Source organism: Myotis davidii, unplaced genomic scaffold, assembly GCF_000327345.1.
Source record: "Myotis davidii unplaced genomic scaffold, ASM32734v1 scaffold144, whole genome shotgun sequence".
Lineage (NCBI taxonomy): Eukaryota > Metazoa > Chordata > Mammalia > Chiroptera > Vespertilionidae > Myotis > Myotis davidii.
The window spans coordinates 637957-646949 of record NW_006297066.1 but is presented as its reverse complement, the minus strand read 5'-3'; the positions used below and the strand labels follow the sequence as shown (position 1 = coordinate 646949).

At 37.8% G+C, this 8993-nt stretch overlaps 1 long non-coding RNA gene across 1 annotated transcript in view; it reads right to left on the bottom strand.

Moving 5' to 3' along the window:
* Positions 1–905: 905 nt before the first annotated feature.
* Positions 906–8993, bottom strand: part of LOC107184501 — a 16267-nt gene continuing 8179 nt past the window's right edge. Inside the window, exons 2-3 of the long non-coding RNA XR_001515351.1 lie at positions 4932–4937; positions 906–1049 (exon numbers count right to left, since the gene is read on the bottom strand). This is a non-coding gene — a long non-coding RNA (uncharacterized LOC107184501). The remainder of the gene's footprint in view (positions 1050–4931; positions 4938–8993) is intronic.

The window sequence follows — 8993 nt, the reverse complement described above, 5'->3', positions numbered from 1 at the left end:
GACCAGTTCGTCTCTGTATTGAAATACCAGTTTTCAGTTTTTTTCGATTACCGTCACATGATAACATACAAGTACATGATAAATTGTCGATACTTGATAAGTTGCAGTTGCTCAATAAGCTAAACTAGTACTTGTTATTCGAATCTTTATGCAGTGATATTTGTTCTAATAAGTTGTTTATTTTATTTCTTTTGTGCCCTAAATTCATGAAAGAAATGTCGAATAGCTTGTTATATAACTGTAAATAATATAAAAATATTAAAAATTAATTTTAAACAAATTTCTTTACACATTAGTTATTCTTTCACAATGCAGTCATTTTGACGGCTTTTGGGCAATATAGGTATATACTAAATTTCAGTCTTTCTAGTGTTAAGCATGGTTAGTCTTTACTGGTGGGGATCCCAGCTTCAACGTCTTTTCAGAGGGAAGGTGGCGGGGGAGAGGGGGTGGAGAGATTAACCAGGAAATTTATATACATATGTGCTAGCCCATGGACACAGACAATAGTGTGGTAAAGACCTGGGAAGGGCGGGTGCAGGGTAAGGGGGGTCAATAGGAAAAACCCCCAAAGGGGACATCTGTAATACTTTCAACAATAAAGATAAATTTTAAAAAATCAAAACTGTACACTTTGCAGCCATGAATTGAGTTATCTGTATAGAAACTAAAACCAAAACACTATACTTGTTTTCATCACTCAGATATTTTAAAATGAGTCAAGCTTCATAAGAAGTTTCTTTCATTTATTCTTGATTCTTGAAGCTCCATCAAACTACTCTATTCTTGTTGGCTTACTGTTGCTTCCAAATTTGTGTTGATTTGCTTTTCTTGTCTTATGGCTACAGTCACTGATATCCTGTAAAACTCATACATAAAGGAAGTCTGTTGACTTCCTTGTCCTCTTTTTTTTTTCAATGTCTCCCCATTCACAATACAGACCAGGCAAAGAGCCTGAGCTGAGGTGTATATGGGGTAAGTTTACTCTGCCTCCTATTTCTGTACAGTCAGTGTAAGAACACAGCCTGTGGTAAGCACCAGGAGGCCGACTTCCTTGTCCTCTTATAACAACTTCAAAACTGTCTTTTCTGATGATCTTATCCTCCTTCATTCCCAATGGAGAATCTCTTTAGCAAGAAGATTAGTGGCTGAATCTGGTCTTCATGAAAATATGAAGAAGGCAATTTAAATTCAAACAGTTAGAAGTTATGGTTTAGATCATTATAAAAGTTAGACTAGGAGTTTGACTAGATCAGAAGTGGGGAACCTTTTTTCTAGCCAAGGACCATTTGGATATTTATAACATCATTCGCAGGCCATACAAAATTATTATCAATTTAAAAATTAGCCTGCTATATTTGGTCAAACATTTAATTATCTCATCCCTAATGCCTTAGCAGGGCCAGACCAAATGATTTCATGAGCCTTATAGGGCCTGAGGGCCAGATGTTCCCCACCCCTGGACTAGATCTTAATGTTAGCTTAAATTATGTGCTTATCAGTGTACAAAAAGGAGAATCATGTTAGATTTTTAGGGAAACAATTTCTTCTGGCATTGGGTTCTGAAATTTCTTGAGTGTGACATCACATTGAAAAAAATGTCTCTAAGAGCCATATATTTTTGGGTCTATTATTCCCTCAGTACAAGCTCACATGGAACTCACAGAAAGAATTTCTGGGGAGCAAGACAAATACAAGCACATGAAATTTTCTATGATCATAAATGACCTAATCTACAGAGAAATAAAAAGTCTATCCTTCAAGCAGTCTTCTGTATTATTTTTCTCAACTAGAGTTTTGCCATACATTGGATAGCAAACTGTTTGAGATTACTTGGGTAAATACTTGTGATTCCCAAATATTGTGAAGAGGATACAACACTTCTTTATCTTTTGTTTAAGATATATTTTATTGATTTTTTACAGAGAGGAAGAGAGAGAGACAGAGAGTCAGAAACATCGATGAGAGAGAAACACCTATCAGCTGCCTCCTGCACATCTCCTACTGGGGATGTGCCCGCCACCCAGGTACATGCCCTTGACTGGAATCGAACCTGGGACCTTTCAGTCCGCAGGCTGACACTCTATCCAGTGAGCCAAACCGGTTTTGGCAACACTACTTTATCTTAATCTACTTTCTTTCCTACTGCAGGAGCTGCCAGCTCTATCTCAAAGTTTTTCTGAAAAACTTGTTCCCTGGCCTTAATCTATGTACCTCTTCTCTTTATATTCTTTTCTCTTTTCTGCACCATCAAATTCCAAATAATAAACCTGCCAAAGGCAGAATCTTCCTTGGAAGGTGGGGAAGGGGAGGAAGATTAAATAGAAAGACAAGAATCTCTTTAGCAAGAAGATTAGTGGCTGAGTCATCCTCTAATTTTTATTCAATCACACTGATACATGGAATTGGGCAAGCTTGGACTCTCATTGTGAGAGTTTGAAGAATGAAAATCGTGGACTAAAAGATTTTTTAAGCAAGTGTATAGACATTTATTGCAAGCATATACAAAGTTCCAAAGGGGATCCCCTGGGAGGGGTGCCCAAAGGGTATAAACCTGCTCTATCTGGGAAAAAACTGGTCCTCTGAGTCTCTTTGTCTATGGGTTTATAAATGCTGGAAGCTCTTTGTTTGCTCATCCTGCTCTCTAATTGGACCCTTCCTTATTTTATCTCCCCCATGCTTTCCTAATTGATCATTGTCTTCCTTATTCCTATATAGTATCAGTTTCAAAGTTTTAAAGCTTCAGAGCCCACTCAGAGCTCCGCCGTCCTCTTTTGTAAGATAAACATTCTAGTGGCTTAGAGCTCTCTCTGCCAGTTATGTATACACTAGAGGCCTGGTGCACGAGATTCGTGCACTTGGGGGGGGGGGCGGTGTCCCTCAGCCCGGCCTGTGCCTTCTCGCAGTCCAGGAACCCTCAGGGGATCGCAATCTGAGACCCCCTCACTCCTTACCGCCTGCCTGCAGCAGAGGTGGGAGAGGCTCATGCCACCACTGCTGCGCTCGCTCACCAACTGTGAGCCTGGCTTCTGGCTGAGCTGCACTCCCCACTGTGGAAGCACACTGACCACCAAGGGGCAGTTCCTGCATTGAGCATCTGCCCCCTGGTGGTCAGTGCGCGTCATAGTGACCAGTTAGTTGTTCTGCTGTTCGGTCAATTTGCATATTAGGGTTTTATTATATAAGATTCCTCTCCCATGGACTCCCGTTCCTTAAAACTGCCTCTCCTATCTCTAAAAGGATTCAACACATACATTAGCTTTGTTAAACTTAGCAATAATTCTGTGTGAGAGTTACTGATTTTCTGTTTACCATCAGGAAACTAAGGTTCAGAGAGTTTATGAAATTTGCTCAAGGCCTGATAGCTAGCAAATAGTTCAACTGGAATTGTGAACCCTGGTCTTGGCAAGATACTAGATGGCAAGTTTTATGTGTGACTGGTTAAGGACAGATCCATGCCCTGTAAAAATTGGATGAGACAATGGTAATTATATTTTTTTATTAAAATGGAAGGGACTGACTCAGGCTTTTACCAGTTTCAGTGGCTCACCAACTCACACATTGGCTAGGGAAACTTTCACACACCTAACACTCTAAATGAATGCAATGCACAACAAAGCAGAGTACAATAATTACACATGTACTCGATGGAAAAGTTATTAATCATAATCTTCAATTTTCCATTCATGTATATTTTCATAAATAGTTATGTGTTTGGGGATTCCCAAGACTACTCTCAGGTTCAGTGATTTTACTAGAAGAGCTCACAGAGCTCAGAAAAACTATTATACTCATAGTTACTGTTTCTACAACCAAAGGATACAGATTAAAAACAGCAAAGACAAAAGGTTCAGTGAGTGGAGTCCAGGAGAGACCAGGTTTAAACTTCAGTTGTCTTTTTCCAGTTGAGTCATATATGGCAGAACTTAATTAAATATCTCAGAAATTATGAATAACAACACATACAGAGTGTCAGCAACCAGGGAAGTTCACTTAAGCCTTTGTGTTCAGGGTTTTTATCAGGGGTAGGATACATAGGCATAGAGTACCCATATGACCAATTTTAGTTGCTCAAGCTTCAGTGCCTCCAAAGGTCAAACTGTTATGGCATGAGCATGGCCCAATGGCCCCCAAATAAATCACATTGTTAGCTTAAACTATCTGGAATGGCCAAAGGCCCCAAGTAGATAAAGATACTCTTATCAAGCAGGATATTTCAAAGGCTGAGAGGAGATCTCCCAAGAGCTTATTCAGAGTCATTCTTTGTTTGGAAAGTGCAGAGTTTGAATATTAAGCCTTTATCACACAGTTAATATTTGAGAAAACTCCATACTATTTTCCACAGTGGCTGCACAAGTCCACATTCTCACCAGCAGTGTACAAGGGTTCCGTTTTCTCCACATCCTCACGAACACTTGTTTGTTGATTTGTTCATGATAGCATTCTGACATTTGTGAGGTTATACCTCATTGTTGTTTTAATTTGCACCTCTCAGATGACTAGTGACTTTGAGCATTTTCTCATATGTCTCTTGGCCTTCTGTATATCCACTTTGGAGAAGTGTCTATTTAGGTTCTTTGCCCGTTTTTTAATTGGATTGTTTATCTTCTTTTTGTTAAGTTGTATGAGTTCCCTAAAAGACTCACACAAAATAAACTGAAGGGTTGGAAAAAAAATTTCCAGGCAAATGGGAATGAAAAAAAAAGCTAGGGTAGCAACATTCATATCTGACAAAATAGACTTCAAAGTGAAATCCATAACAAGAGACAATGAAGGTCACTTCATAATACTAAAGGGATCAATACAACAAGGGAATATAACTTTGGTAAACATATATACACCCAATACAGGAGCATCCAAATATAAAAACAAACTTGTAGAAGATGTTAAGGTAGATATGGACAGCAATAAATCATAGTAGGGGACTTAACACCCCACTGACACCACTTGATAAATCTTCTAGAGAAAAAATTAAAAAGTAAACAGAAATCCTAAATGACACACTAAATCAGATGGAATTAATTGACATTTACAGAACATTTCACCCCAAAGCTATAGAATTTACATTCTTTCCAATGGCACATAAGTCATTTTCAAAGCTAGAGCATATGTTATGACACAAACTAAGTCTCTTCAAACATAGAAACATTGAACAGACCATCAAACCTCAGAGGAAAAGCAGGGGAGGGCGGGAAGGGGGGGTAGGAGATCAACCAAAGGACTTGTATGCATGCATATAAGCATAACCAATGGACATAGACAGTAGGGGGATGAGCATGTGATGGGGGGGGTTAGAGCGGCCAGGGAAAGGTCAATGGCGGGGGCGGGGGAGAAAGCATATGTAATAATTACAATAAAGAATTTAAAATAGAAAACAAACAAAAAAGAAGATTGAAATCATGTCAAGCATCTTCTCAGATCACAATGGCATAAAATTATAAATCAACTATAATAAAAACACTCAGAAACATTCAAATACATGGAGGCTAAATAGCAAGTTATTAAACAACCAGAGGCCCGGTGCATGAAAATTCATGCACTAGGGGTGGGGTCCCTCAGCCAGGCCTGCTCTCTCTCACAGTCTGGGAGCCCTCAAGGGATGTCCTAAGCCTCAGTCTGGTCTCCCTCCATAGGAGGCGACCAGGCTGATCAGGGTAAGGCACCTCCCCCATCAATATGCTGCGGCGGCTTATCCTTCGGCCCTCATAGCCGCCACAGCTTTGTCAGGAAGACGTCTGGTCTATGCAGTCTAATTAGCATATTACCCTTTTATTAGTATAGATGAATGGGTTACCAAAGAGATCAAGAGACAAATAAAAAAACTTCCTGGATACAAATGAAAATGAACACACAACAACCCAAAACATAAAGGACATAGTGAAAGCAGGCCTAACTAAAAAGCAAGGAAAACTTCTAAGAAACTATCTAACCCTACAACTTAAAGATTTAGAAAGAGATAACAAAAAAATCCCAAAATAAGTAGAAGGAAGAAAATAATAAAGAACAGAGTGGAAATAAATGACATAGAGACTAAAAATAAAAAATACAAAGGATCAATGAAACTAAGAGCTGTTTCTTTGAAAAGATAAACAAGATTAATGAACCTTTAATCAGACTCATCAAGAAACAGAGAGAGCCCTAGCCAGTTTGGCTTAGTGGATAGAGCATTAGCCTGCAGACCAAAGGGTCCCAGGTTTGATTCCGGTCAAGGGCATGTACCTTGGTAACAAAGAGAGAGGACCCAAATAAACAAAATCAGAAATGAAAGAGGTGAAGTAACAATTGACCTCACAAAAATACAAAGGATCATAAAAAAATACTATGAACCACTATATTCCAACAAGTGGACAACCTGGATGAAATGGACATATTTCTAGAAAAATACAATCTTCCAAAACTCAATCAGGAATAATCAGAAAACTTGAATAGACCCATAACTACCAATGAAATGGAAGTAGTAATAAAAAAAAACTGTACATATTGAGAATTTAATAATGAGTGCATAAATCACAGATTTACAGATTTTTCCTTTCGAAATACTTTTCATGGTAGTATCATGAAAATGTGATGCAAATCCCAAAGGAAATTTGTCTAGAGATTTGACAAACCTTTACCTTGCCGTCCAATTAGAAAATGGATTATAGGAAAGAGTCATCTAAAAACTAGATAATATATTTATTGCCAGAATCTTCTTGAGAGAAACTGGCTGTTTGACTGTACCTTTATTTCCTGATCACAACCAAGTTCTCTTGAGTATCTGTCCCTGAGAGATTGTTGCATTCCTCCAAAGGAGCCATATAAATGCACTGAAATTCAGGAATAGAAGTTGCCTTGAAGCCTTTTGAGGATCTCCAATTTGGTTTTATGTTTTTCTTTCTTTGTGTTCACTCATGTTTCCAGGTTCCTGATTGCTGAACTTTGAATTGCCTTCTCTTTTGGTTCTTAAGCATTCGTATTGCCAGCCCTCCTTTTTAAGTTTGCACTAACTATGGCTAGTCTCACAAGTTTGGATTCCTGACCATGTGATTCCTGACTACTATCTTCACAACTTGTCACACACTTTATCAAAACCAGTTTCCTGATCTGAGTCTACAGTCATGACTCATTATTGCTTTCATTCCAAAAAATGAGAGAGGAGTGCTCATCCTAGATGGCTGCCAGAATTCATGCTATCATTTTCTCTGTATTACTCTGTACTTTTCAAAGCATGACCACAATTGGTCTAATTTGTGCTTACAACAATTTCATTATACAGCGAGTTACTCATTCCCATTTTATTAAGAAAACTGAGACTAAAATAGGTCAAATAGTTTACTTAATATTAAGATTCAATCATTTGAAAGATAGTTTTGAGGAATTTAACTTCCTCAAAATCCATATTTTAAGAAATTTAATAGTCCTTTAGAGGAATGATTGTGTTGACTTAAAAAGTCTTTGTTCTTCTCTCATTAATAGTTGAAATAAGCAAATGTATTTGTATCAAGTTGTTAAATTTACTGAACTGCTAAAATCTCTGCCTTTTCTTTCTTCCTTCTTTTCTTTGCCCAAACATTTGTTGAGTACTAACCATGTATCAGTCAATGATCACAGTATATTACTGAAGATTTAATTTGCAAGAAAGACATAATCCTTGCTGTCAAGTAGCTGCCAATCTAGTGAGAAAGAAAACAAAACATGTGGCAAATGACTACAACTTCATGTTTTTTCATAAAAATAATTATAATAAAACTATCACCTTCCAAAATCATGTTATTTACTTAAATTTTACAAATTTATTGTCTTGTGTCCTTTTTAGAATGCAAGTGCAACCAAGACAGGCACTTTGTTTTATTTGTTGCTGTATTTCCTGTGCCTTGGGACTATTCATGGCTTGCAGAATACACTCAATAGTAGTAACAAAGAAGATGTTTATTTTCTTTTAGGCTTTTTAATAACAATTATTCATATTATGTTTCTAGTGAATGAAGAATGTTTATCAAATACATGAATTCAATGTATTTTTCTTAAAGTTTTGGTTGTTTTAGGTTGAACTTCTTTTTCAAGTATTCTACCCTTATCCAACAGGCCATTTGTGTTATATTATTTAATAGACACACAATCTTTTAAATATAGAATTCTTTTCATTTATTTAACAACAAATATGTACTGAAAGAAATGTACAATGTCTCTTTAAAGTTGTTCTATTTCATGGCTTCATTATTTGCGACTAGAATGCTTTCTGATGAATCTATAATGAATATTACAGAGATGCTCCTTGTTTATGCAATAATAGAGGAATGAGTTTTTATTTAATTGTCTATATGACATTTCATTTATGGTTAATGCTTATTGAGTAAGATGATCACAAAGCTCAAAGAATTGTTGTTTCAGTTATATTGACCATTTTGTTTAAAGTTGCTGTGTTCCAAGTTCCATTGCTTCTTTACTCTTATTCTATTTTGTGTTATACGTGACTAGAGGCCTGATACACAAAATTCGTACAAGGAGCTTGGCCCCCACCACCGCAGTGGCTGCCTCTGTCTTGGCCCCCGCTGCTGTGGCTTCATCCAGAAGGTCATCCAGAAGGACATCTGGTCTAAACCGGCAGTCGGACATCCCCTGAGGGGTCCCAGCTTGGAATTTCATACACTGGGCCTCTACTATATATATATATTTAGTATTTATATTTAGTATTTAAAAAACTAAAGTGTATTCTGCTACAGGAGAAACTAAGATGGCGGCATAGGAAAATACCGGGAAATTGCTGCCTTCCACAACAACTTCAAAATACAACGAAAAGACAAGACGGACATCACCCAGAACTACAGGAAGGCTGGCTGAGTGGAAATTCTACAACTAGAAGGAAAGAAAAGCACACTGAGAGCCAGAGGAGCTGCAGAAGTAAAGTGAAGAGGTACGGAGGTTCGTGCACAGAAAGGGGCTGGCACCTGAGGATTCGGCTGTCTTTTTGAATCGGGAGGGAGTCACAAGCTCCCGACTGCTCTGAACTCCGG